The 12,112-nt window shown below is 40.7% G+C and overlaps 1 protein-coding gene across 2 annotated transcripts in view; it reads right to left on the minus strand.

The window, feature by feature from the left end:
* The window catches only part of LOC308109621 (E3 ubiquitin-protein ligase SMURF2-like), an 85,268-nt gene that overhangs the window by 59,375 nt on the left and 13,781 nt on the right, over positions 1-12,112 (minus strand). The gene's annotated exons all lie outside the window — the stretch shown is intronic.

Raw genomic sequence — 12,112 nt, forward strand, 5'->3', positions numbered from 1 at the left:
AAGAAAAGTGGATAATGTGATGACATGTCTTATTGTAACCTGTTGTACTTCACCACTTTTTGAAAATAAAGAATAAAAAAAAAAAAAAAGAATGTAACTTTATGCCAACATTAAGATAAAACTATAAAAGCAACATTAAAACTCTATTATATTAACTCAAGAGTAGGGCTGAAGGATTAATTGCATTTGCGATAATATCGGTGATATGATAAAACAGGATTTTCTAATCACAAGGGCTGTGATTTAACTGCTCACGTGATCTGGTCACGTGACGACTTGCGCGTCCTGCGTGTGTCATCTGCCCACCTTGCCTGAACGGGTTAGTGGTTTTTAGGGACGGAGCCGATCCGATCCGGTATCGGGTTCTGATATCAACATAATTCACTGATCAGTCATTTCTGATCCAACCTGCAGAGGTTCCTGATCCATGATCCTGGTCTGATCCATGATCCTGGTCTGATCCATGGTGCTGAAATGATCCCCAGTGTTTCCCTGCTGCTGCTCTGCTCGCTGGCTGCAAACTGTGGACTGGATTTCCTGAAGGGAGGCGGGTCTCAATGAGACCAGGAGGAATGAGGCAGGAAATCCAGTCCACAGTTTGCAGCCAGCGAGCAGGCTAGGGAAGTAGCACTGTGCTATCCAACTTTTCATGGCAACATGTTGCTGTTTGGACGCATTTTAGTCTCACAACACCACAAAGCAACGCAGCAACGTGGATGTTAGCAAAGCAACGCAGCAACGTGGATGTTAGCAAAGCAACGCAGCAACGTGGATGTTAGCAAAGCAGTTTTACAGCGAGGCGGTCGCTTTGTCAACAGACGTCAGCATTTTAAAAGTCCATCTCTCAGAGGAGAACGGCACTGACCACGGCATCAAAACAATGAACAGCAGCTCCTCCGCTGTAGCAGTCGATTCACACCATGAAGCTGTGTCCTACTTCGCCCTAAACTCCCTGAAAATAGTCCCAATCTTTTGTGTTGTGTTCGAGCTGGAAGCACTGCTGTTGGTGCTGCGTTGCTAAAGAATTTCCCCAGGGATTAATAAAGTCATTCTGAGGTTTGAAAGATGGAACTAGTTTATTATGAGATGATGACGTCATGCAGACCCCCACATTGTCCACATGGAACTAAAATACTTTGATCCTTAATGTCCAGCGCAGCATTAGTATAGTGACCCAGCCTGGTTTAGGGCTTTGATCAGCACAATGGACCAGCGGTTGGCTCGTTGTGGTGAACGCTTACTAGACTGCAAGTCACAGTATTTAGTAAGTTTACTACTGGAATTGAAGTAGAAGATAAATAAACTGTCTTTCATATTAATACATGCTTCATTTGACTTTATCTTAACATAAGCCTCGCCTATAAGAAAGAACTTATGTATAATAAATCTGATATTGTTTATTATAATACATAATGATTTATTGCTTGTGTTTGTTGAAAAATACATGAGAAGAGGACCTTGAAAAAATAATCGCATATTAAATCGCAATCGCAATATTGAGGGGGGGAAATCGCAATTAGGTTATTTTCCAAAATCGTTCAGCCCTAATCAAGAGTTTTCAAAGTTGTCCGACATTGAAAAGGGAGTTCTTATGAACTTCTCTCCATGCGAGGGAGGTTTTCCTGGTTTCCACTGTTGCTTGTTACATCTGCTTGCTTTTGAAGGGTTTAGTTGGGTTCTGTTGTTCTCTATCATTGTAAGAGCGCTTTGAGATGTTTGTTGATGTGATTTAGCGCTATACAAATAAAATTGAATTGAATTGTAGAGCTGAAAAGAGCACCTTTGTTTCAGCACACAAGTATTATAAACTTATAAATGACGCATCCTTAAGCAAAGATAAAGTTGGGGATAAATGGCACTAATACACAGCCACAATCAGAGAAATAATGCTCTCCCTGGTAGATGTTGATGAAAATTCAATTGTGCAAGAAATTAAAGTAAGCAATATGTGCAATGTCAAGAATTGGGTTAAAATATTTAAATCACAATGGGAAGCCTTCAAAATAGTGCTGCCCTGCAGCAAATGTGAATCACAAGAGATCTTCCAATCGTATATGAACCTGCCACTAACAAGGAACAAGCACTACTTCTAAAGAAAAAAGACAGGAACAGACCTTTGGTCATAAATGAGTGTAGTCTTGGTTTTGATTCCCCGACTGTGGCCACAGTGACACAGTCAGTCAAAATCTCCCAGAATCCCAACATGGGAACACACAGTCTTAACACCGTCTCACATTACACCGCCTGAGCGGAGTGAATGAACACTAACCATGAGCTTGTCAGAGGAAATTACAGTGCCAAAGCCAACAGTATGGGAGCGGGCCAAATCAGAGTCAGCCAGAAAAGCCTCCTGTGGGACTGAAAAGACACCATGTTGTCGGCAGTCAAGTGAAAAACAGGGGAAAACTAGAGTCCCAAATCTTGGCAGAACATTTGTGGACAGACAGTGAAGTTCAATGACAAAATTAGCCAATGGAGTTTAAATGGGTCACCATCTTCAGCCTGAAGCCTTGAAGATAGTTTAGACAAGTATTCCAGGAAATTTCCAGCACATTGTACGATTTAGGTCGTCCAGAACAAAAGCAACCGTGATTGTATCCTTGAAAAAAAAACTGAGAGTGAGACAAGGTCGTGTCTGGAATCATTTTCTAAAATTTCATAGCTATAGCGACTAATAACCAATAGAAATTCAGCAGCAAATGATATGATAAAGTGACACTAATGGAGCACCAAAACAATAGTTTTCCATTCCAAAATAGGTAAATTGCAGAAGAATGTCTCTATTTTCTGTCTAGTGAAAATACCAAACTTTTCCTTTGCACATTAATGCAACTGAAACAACGGTGTCATTCTCTGTTACCTATGTTTATTCTCTGGTGGAGTATGTAGCTATCATACCAGTTGACTTTTTTCTTGCGTAATGTATGTCGTAGTGGTCGTCATTTCTTATTCAATGGGAAACAATGTTATTCACCCAAATTTACAGTCCCTCTATGCTGCAGAGTATCAGTTCATAAATGTACAAGACTGCTTCAATCCCAGTCTGCCAGAGCCTTAGCTCATAAACTGCCCCAACATGTCCAGGGCAATAAGGCGCACGAGCTGCCATGTTAAACTGACTGCACTTGGCTATACAGTTCCCAAACTGCACTAATGAAGCTTAAAGAATTCACCTGCTCACTGCTCCACTGTCTCCGCCACAGTTGCTACTGGGGGAAAATCCTCTCATTGTTATCACTGGCCTTTCACCAACTGTGCTGCCAGGCACAGCAGGCTAATGCTACCCATAATGGCCATGCTCACACAGGGCATTAATTACACTATCAACAACAACTCAGGACATTCAAGTTTTTAGAAGATAAGAGTTGCAAAAGGGGTTGTGTGGACTACTAATATCTCAAAAGGACTTTTTGCGTTTTGTTGATCAACTCTAAAACACATCCTGAATAAAGCCAAACAGGTTAGAAATTTCAACAAGACTTTTAAAACATCAATGTATTCAATGCACCTTTAAATACTATTTAAATAAGATCAGTGTTATTGACCAGCTAAACTTCTCCTTGCCGAGGTGTGATGAAAGCCCATTCTTTTAAAAAGGCCTACAAAAGCACTGTAAGGGTAAGTAGAGCAAAGTACAAAAAGTTATAACAGCATTTGTATTGTCAATGAAGACAATAAAGTAATTATTGCTTCTTAAATAAGTATATTATCTTCCATTTATCATCCAAAGAGTTGAAAGTTGTTTACAAAGGTACTGGAAGTACTTTTATAAAAGATTTTAATTATTAATGGAAGTAAATTGTAATTGACTCATTAACAACTCCTAAAGTAATTGGTTACTTAAAGTTAATAAATTATCAAAAATTATTTATTAATGAAAAATTATTAATTTGAATAAATTTGTTATTTATTCATTAATAATAAAAGGGGCACCGCCAGGGAATCTGGAAATAGCCAATACCAAAATATCAGTCTTGTTTGAGGTGAACTGCTCAACATATGGTGATAGTGATTTGAGGCCATATCGCCCAGCCCTAGTGGACACGGTCCGAGTCCAAACATCGCGTTGCATCACGTCGCACACACTGGCAAGTTCCGGAACCTCAGCGTTGGAGAACCGGCGCCCCGGGGCCGGCCAGTGTGTGCAACACGCAGCGGCCCACGCAATGGAGCAGCGGCTAGCGACGTGGCCAGCGGACTGGTAGTACATCTGTTACGGCCGTAGTGTCTGCTCCCAAGTCCCGGTCTATGTCCCTGCCTCATGCCCGCTCTTTAGGGACAAACACAAAAGTTGTGCAGCAAAATGTTTAGTTTTTTTTTTTAAATCCCCCCCCAAAAAACCCAACCAGTGAAAAGCTGAATATGTTAACAACGGAGGATTCATACAGCCGACATGTCAAAATGGAAAAGCATCAACCTTTGGAGCGGTTTTTTCTGTAAAATCCACAATTCGTGCAGTGGAAACCCGAACTGTACTGGACCATCCCATTCCATCCCCACTTTTTGTGCGGTGAAAATGGGGCTTTAGTGTCTCTCCCTCTGGGGGAGAGGAACTGCATGAAGGTGTTCAATGGAATCTTGGGCCCAACAAGAGCAAAAGCATATCTTAACTCTCTGGAGGTTAAATAAGCACTCCTCTTTAAATAAATATGTCCATATCATCTCTCTCTATATGCAGACTCTTGCCTTGTTGCCTTAACAATCAATAAGGAATCAGATCTCATACTGTTGCCCTCTAGGGACACGGCAGTGTTGAATAGCTGCCGATTGAACAGGGAGGCCATGGGGAACCAGGGCTGGCAGGAGACCAAACTCATTCAGATTCCTACATGGAAAGCTTGGTCAACAAGGAAAGGGTGAACCGCGTGGGGTGAAGCAGTCCTCTGTGTTGTCATCCCCACCATAAATCACAACTTCAACAGTATCAGGAGGGACAATAAATCCAGTTACACACTTAAGTATTTCGAACAAGTACGCAATGAAGAAAATGCCAACCATCTATTGATTTTGGGAGATTTCTAAATGCTTTGGATGAGAATTCAGTGAAGAAAACACATCTTTTAAATTTGTTGATTAAAAGGGTGTGGAAGAATTTTCAACTCTGTGGGCTTAAGTTAGAACAGAACAACTGGGAAAAACAGGGTGAACTGAATTTTAACTGTAGAATATTACTAGTGTGGAATATGCAGAGCTGAGTCCCATGAATTTTCAGAGGAAATGTAAAAGTGATGAATTTCCTTTCCGTTAAAATAGCAAGTAGCCAATGGAGTGGATTTTTATTAAAAATGACTGAATTTAAGCGAGAATAGGACTTTCGGACGCTGGAAGATTGCAGAAACTAGAAAAACCATAAAATCTACAAAGAGCTTGCACTGACTGGATTATGATTGATTCAGTCACTGAACCATCAAAACTTGAACCCAGCTATGTTGGCCGTTAAATAGGTCAGAATGGGGTCAGCTCTCTTTTAAGAAAGGATGTGGAACAGCTGCTACTGTTTTGGGGCAGTTTGCAGGTAAACCATCCCCTTTCAGGATCTAAAACAAACCAGTGAAACAGTCCCAAACCAAACTGGGCCGTCAAAGCAATTAGCATACATGGATAATGGCTTTACCACTGTCTGGTGGCTAAAGGATGTGGAGTCCGACTGTAGCCCTTCACTGACCCCAGACAATGTGTGTAAGGCTTCAGAGGACACCCGTAACTACTCCCCATGGGAGCTGGTAGTACACCATTTAGATTATGTGTTTACTGCTCTCACGCACCAAAAGGCAAAGAACCGACTGTTTTCGTCTTTGAATGTTCCGTGGATATAAAATCAGACCCACATTAAATGAGTCAGGGGCCAATAGTTTAATATATTTAGAGATGTAACCTTTGAGTATAACACTGTGACCGTCACATCACCATCACCCTATTCAACAAGGCAAAATTTTAAATAAATATAATTTAATAATCCCTGTATTTTGGGATGTGAAATGGCTGTTGTGGTAGTGTTCGGAATCTCTAAAAGCCTCACTTCTGTCATATTGCAATTTGCATGAATCACTGCACGACAATGCATGATAATTATTTCAGGGGTCATAATTAAACATGCCCATTTATATCAGTTACAAAATATGTATAGCGTGAGAAGAGAAGCGGTTAGAGGGGCGTGCATAGCAATGTCTCCATCTGTCTGTATAAAAAGATGAGGCTGAAGGTCAGCATTAGTTCAGGTCTAAAGGGGAAAGGTCGTAAACAGACATATTTAAGCTTTAGTTAAGTTAAGGTTAGTTACGAGTTTATATTATTTTCTGTACTAAATTTTGGTAGGAGTTTTATTTACTCTTTTTGCCATTCTATATCTAGCTGACTTAAGGTTAGTTAAGAGTTCATATTATTCTGTATTTCTTGTACAAAATTTTGGCAGAAGTTTTATTTACTATTTTTGCCATTTCTATATCTAGCTAAGTTAAGGTTAGTTAAGAGTTTGTATTTTTTGTACTATATTTTGCTTGGGGTCTTATTCTTTTTGCTACTTCTATATTTAGTTACGTTAAGGTGAATTACCTTTTTCTGTAACTCATCTTTGTTATCCTCTGTGTGCTGCTCCTCTTCTATTAAGCTGCTGGAACTCAAATGTCCCTGACGGAGTCATCCTAAGGGATTAATAAAGCAAAGTCTAAAGTCATATGCATGAAGAGGGGGGTGGGAAATAGTGGGTTGGTTCACTGGGAGATTCTCATTTGTTTTCTCAAGGGAGTCTGTACAAGTGGTTGTTTGACTTTTTGTTTTTTAACGCCCATCTCTGTTAGTGGGGGGAAAAAAAAAAAAAAAAAGCACAGGGGTGGAAATGAGAAATAATCCCTGGGGTGTTTAAGAAGCAAGAAAGAAATTAGATGAAAAAACAATAAGTTTAGTCTGAAAACAGTGCCAATGTTCATAAAACACAAGCTTTAAATCTTCTTATTTTTGTAAGAAATGTATAATGTAATGCAGACAAAATAAAAAAGTAAACTACAATAAATGTTACAGGTCTGTCAGTAGCAAAGATATAGGGTGTTGTTTTAAGATAAATTTTTAAACTAGTAATTTTTAAGGCTGCTGCAGTCAAACTCTGGTACAGTTAAGCGTGTTGTGAAAGCAACCGCTCAAGGATACACACTCCAAATGCATTCAATATTTACAACTTTGAGCTGAAAACGCTCTCACATTCCAGCAAGCTATGCATTGTGTATTGTTCCAAAAGAATATTACATATGACCAAATATAAAAGAAAAGACTAACAATTGCAGTCAAACTGTAGCCCAACCAAGATTCAATGCCTCAGATATTTTGTCAGATGAGTTCATACACACAATATTTCTGATTTACAAGCTGTGTTTTGTAACCCACTGAAAGAAAGAGGATTCCGTCATTCTGTGTAGAAGCGCTCCACAAAATCCAACCCTTAAAATACATGCTGAACATATCAAATGAAATGGGAAACGATAGTGCAGAAAAGGATTTGGTCCATCAAACTATATAAAGCAGCTTCGAAAAGAAACCGATTGTAGCCAGGAGAATATGAAGCTCCACGTGCTGCCATGCTCAGTAATCATGGAAACATGGTCTTTAGGCCAGAGCCAAAAAGTAGCTGTGAATGCGGACAGAAAGAACTACAAGTTATCACATTTAAATTTGATAGCTATAACTGGCCCCCATCAACAAAGGACATGTATTACATATAGATATATAATCAGCGAGGATATATCTTATTGAAAACACAAAGAATCCATAATTGTTAGACGTAGACGTTCTTTGTCATTCAAATTTGCACTTTACAGTCCAGAAAAAAATGAAATTTCATTGCATTGGCTCGTTGTAGTGCAGGATAAAAGAAGGAGCATCAAATAATTTACAAAATAAGGTGTAGATATAAATAGATATAAAAAGAAAATATGATACACATAAATATATTGCACGTTTTTGATGTATGTTATATTGTCTTTCTTATACTCTAGTGAGGTAATCCGGTTGTGGCGGTTTAAGGGGGAATGAAGGGATTATTCTATTGTGTTCAAAAGTCTTATGGCCTGAGGGAAGAAGCTGTTACAGAACCTGGAGGTTCTGCTACGGAGGCTGTGGAACCTCCTTCCAGAGTCCAGCAGTGAGGGGTGGGAGGTGTCTGCTGATTTTCTGACCCCTGGTCAGACAGCAGCTTTCTGCCATCTCCTGGATGGGAGGAAGTGGAGTCCTGAGGATTTCTTCGTCCTCACCACTCTCTGCAGGGACTTCCAGTAGGAGGCGCTGCAGGCTCCGGACCAGACAGAGATGCAGTTGGTCAGTGGGCTCTCTATAGTGCCTCTGGAGAAGGTGGTGAGAACAGGAGGAGGGAGCGGTGCTCTTTTCATCGAACTCAAAAAGTGCATGTGCTGCTGAGCTCCGGTGTGAAAGGACCAGGTCAGAGTCTGTTATCTACACCCCCAGGAACTCTGTGCTGCTTCCTCTCTCCACAGCTGTGCCATTGATGAGGAGTGGATTGTGTCTAGGCTGGCGCCTCCTGAAGTCCACCAGGATCTCCTTGGTTTTGTCGACGTTCAGGACCAGGTTGTTGGTTCTGCACCAGTCAACCAGGTGTTTCACCTCCTCTCTGTAGTCCATGTCGTTGTTGTCACGGATGAGGCTCACTACTGTTGTGTCGTCTGTGAATTTCACGATGTGGTTAGCAGTGGACCTGGTGCAGCAGTCATGGGTCATCAGTGTGAGCAGCAGTGGACTCAGGACACAGCTCTGAGGGGAGCCGGTGTTGAGGGAGATGACACTGGAGGTGTGGTTGCCCACCTGCCCAGACTGGGGTCTGTCTGTGAGGAAGTCAAGCAGCCAGTTACTTCGGGGGATGCTGAATGCAAGGGGACCAGTTTGCTGACGAGATGCTGCGAGATGATTGGATTGAACCTGAGCTGAAGTCCAGAAACAACATCCACACATATGTGTTCTTCTCTTCCAGATGTCGTAAACTCAGGTGGAGGGCAGAGGAGATGGCGTCCTCTGTGGAGCGGTTAGGGCGGTAAGCAAGATGGTACGGGTCAAATGTGGGGGGAGGTCTGGAGACAATGTGTTCCTTTACCAGCCTCTCAAAGCACTTCATCATGATGGGGGTGAGTGCCACGGGGCGGTAATCATTGAGGGAGGAGATTGTGGAATATTTCGGCACTGATATGATTGGAGCTGTCTTTAAACATGATGGTACCACAGCCTGGATCAGGTGTTGAAGATTAATTGTACTACTTAATGTGAGTTAAACAGTGTTAGGTAATCGGGTGGAGTTTTAATCTCAATGCCTGAGTGCTGATGGCTCTGCTGTACTCAGTTTTTATAGACTTGTAAGACATGCTTTGATCCGGTCTGCTAGTAATGCAACTGGAATCATGATGCTGGAGGAAATAATTTAACTCATCCACATAGCACAAATAATTCAGAGGAAGTGGAGCTCAATTATACCAGAGTATAGACCCCACATTCCCACCCAGCAAATCACATCCTTGTAAAGCAAGTCTTTATGAGTAACAGATCAGCAAAAGCTATCTGAAAAACAACGGCATACATGGAATGGTTAACTGATTTCTGATAGAAAATGACAAACTTTTAATGAAAGCACTGACTTATGGTTTGATTTATTCCATCAGAACTGCATACAAATGCTAAAACTACAGTGTCATTGGATTAGAAAAATACTCCTTAATTTATTGGAGAGAAAAAAAGAGAGATGACAAAACACAGGGCAATTCAAACTCACAAAAGTGTATGATTTGCCAAGTCCAGGTCACTGAACCACCAGCACGACTCGGGCCACAGAGCTTGACAGCTCTGCCCTCAAAATAAAGAGTTTGTCATCAGTGACTCCAATGGATGACTGTGTGATTGTGCACTGCCAGTCAAGTACAACCATTTGAGGTCCATTTCCTCAGTTAATTACCCAGCAGCACTGCGAGGACAGTGAACCCAGGCCACTGACCTGGCTGGTGATTGTGAAAAACACATTTTGATGGAATGGTGTTTTAGAGTTTGTGTTTAGAATAAATCTAATGTGAGAATATCTATTTGAAACCTTGACTTTAGTGACCAAATGTGTTAAGTTATGGACTTGTGGACTGTTGACCATGTAACAGAAAAATATAATACAATGTACTGGATGTTACGTTCACTGGGGTCAAGTGCCACAAAGAATTTTAAAATAACAAATGTAGTGTAATCTCACAACTAAACAGTTTACTATGTCTTGTGCATGAGGATGGAAATCTTGAATAGATAAGTAAAATGAGATCACTGAGGGTGAATAAAATAGAATACATTATTTAAGAAAAACTCAATCTTTAATGGCCATTAGTAGAGTTCCAATGACCTTACAAAGGCTTCACAACAAAAATGAGAAACTAAGCTAAGTCATGCACATTAAACTAGTAATATCTAACTTGCACATTATCATACACTTTAAACCTGTGGAGTGCTTCAAGCCAATACAGTCCCATCCTGACAAATTTGAAGAATATAGGTTAACATTTGGGGTTGTAGTTAATCATGAACTGATCGTTCCTAAATTCCTAGGAACAGCTTTTCTCAGGCAGAGATCAAAAAGTGGCAGACATTTCCACAAATATGCAGCTATAATAATATTGCATTTATATTTAAAGAGAGAAAGAGAAATAAGTCATGCTCTGAAGGAATATCCCTACTTTGCCCATGTTTATGCTGCCAAGAAATAAGATATGCAGGTGGCTCAAAGCCAGAATTTAATTCCTTTTACTCTTTGCACATGCTTCACAGGATGCCAAACCGTGATGGCTAGTTGAAAGGATTCCAAAGAATTTAAAGCTCCACACAATTTGAACAACCAAAAAAGGGTCTCCTTGGAAATAACCCTTATGTGTTTGTATCAAAATCATTTGAAATCATGCTTACCATGATCGAAATATGCTGGAAACATTCAGAAATTAAACCGATATGAAATTAATACATTTTCATTTTGTGCACAAAACTCTAACCCCATGATGTCTATCTGAGCATTGTTCAAAGCTCTAACTCTTTATCTTCCCGTTCTAATACCTCTCTGGCAGGCCACACTACACACTACACACAGAAAGCGTGGTGCATGTTGGGAAAACGTCAGGGCATGAAACACTGAATACGTGACCAAGTTTATGTGACTGTTGCAAAAAACAGGCTGCATAAATGATGATGTGGGTTGAATTAACATTTATGGGGCTCCAAAATTGCATGATCTAACCTACATTGTACTTCCTCAGTAAAAGCCATTACTTGACTCCCAACCTCCCACCTCAAGCTTTTCTCCAGCCCAGTGAATGCTTGAAATGCCAATTATGTCATTCAGTTGAGGGGCCAGTTATCTACAGCTGACACTCCCCCTCCTCTCTGCTCCCCAAGGAGACGCCAACAATCTGGACTCAGGAATCTGGAGCGAGTGTAGCTGCTGCAGACCCAGGGGTGAGAAGGTAAACGCTAAACATTCATCAGAATGCAGGAATCTACGTTGGAATTATGAGGAGGGAGGAAGGAATGTCAGGAGGAGAGGAGACGTATCTTTGATTTCACAAATTTAAAGAATGCAGATCATAAAAGGACAGACAAAAGTAGCAAGGCAAAACAATGGATAAGAAGGAGTAGATGGCTTGGACCATGGACTGAATGGTGATAATGTAGCTACCCTGGAAGCACTGCGAGACAACAAGCAGGGATGGCAGACAGAGAAGACAATGTGGAACAGAATTCTGCCTGGGAATTCATGGTGCACACATGGGATATTTTATCGCACTATTTTATTTGACAAATAAAGGTGGCTGTGAAGTTGGCACTTCTAGAAATATGTATCAAAATCCATCCGTTGAAGTGGCTCCTACAGATCTTATGGGCTCAAATGTTTCTAATCTGAATAGCGGTGTTTTCTTATTTCAGTTTTCTGCAATGTCTGAACTATCACATTCATGAAAACGTTGGAGTCTCTCCAATATAAGATACAGTCACCACCATGTGTCATTGGGCTAACAAAGGGCATTGAAAATAAGGCCTAAAATTGTCAATTTGACAATATTTACAGGGACATGCAACCTTTCCACAGCAAATGCATCAACAC

This window comes from Lipophrys pholis (genome assembly GCF_963383615.2).
Source record: "Lipophrys pholis genome assembly, chromosome: 5".
Lineage (NCBI taxonomy): Eukaryota > Metazoa > Chordata > Actinopteri > Blenniiformes > Blenniidae > Lipophrys > Lipophrys pholis.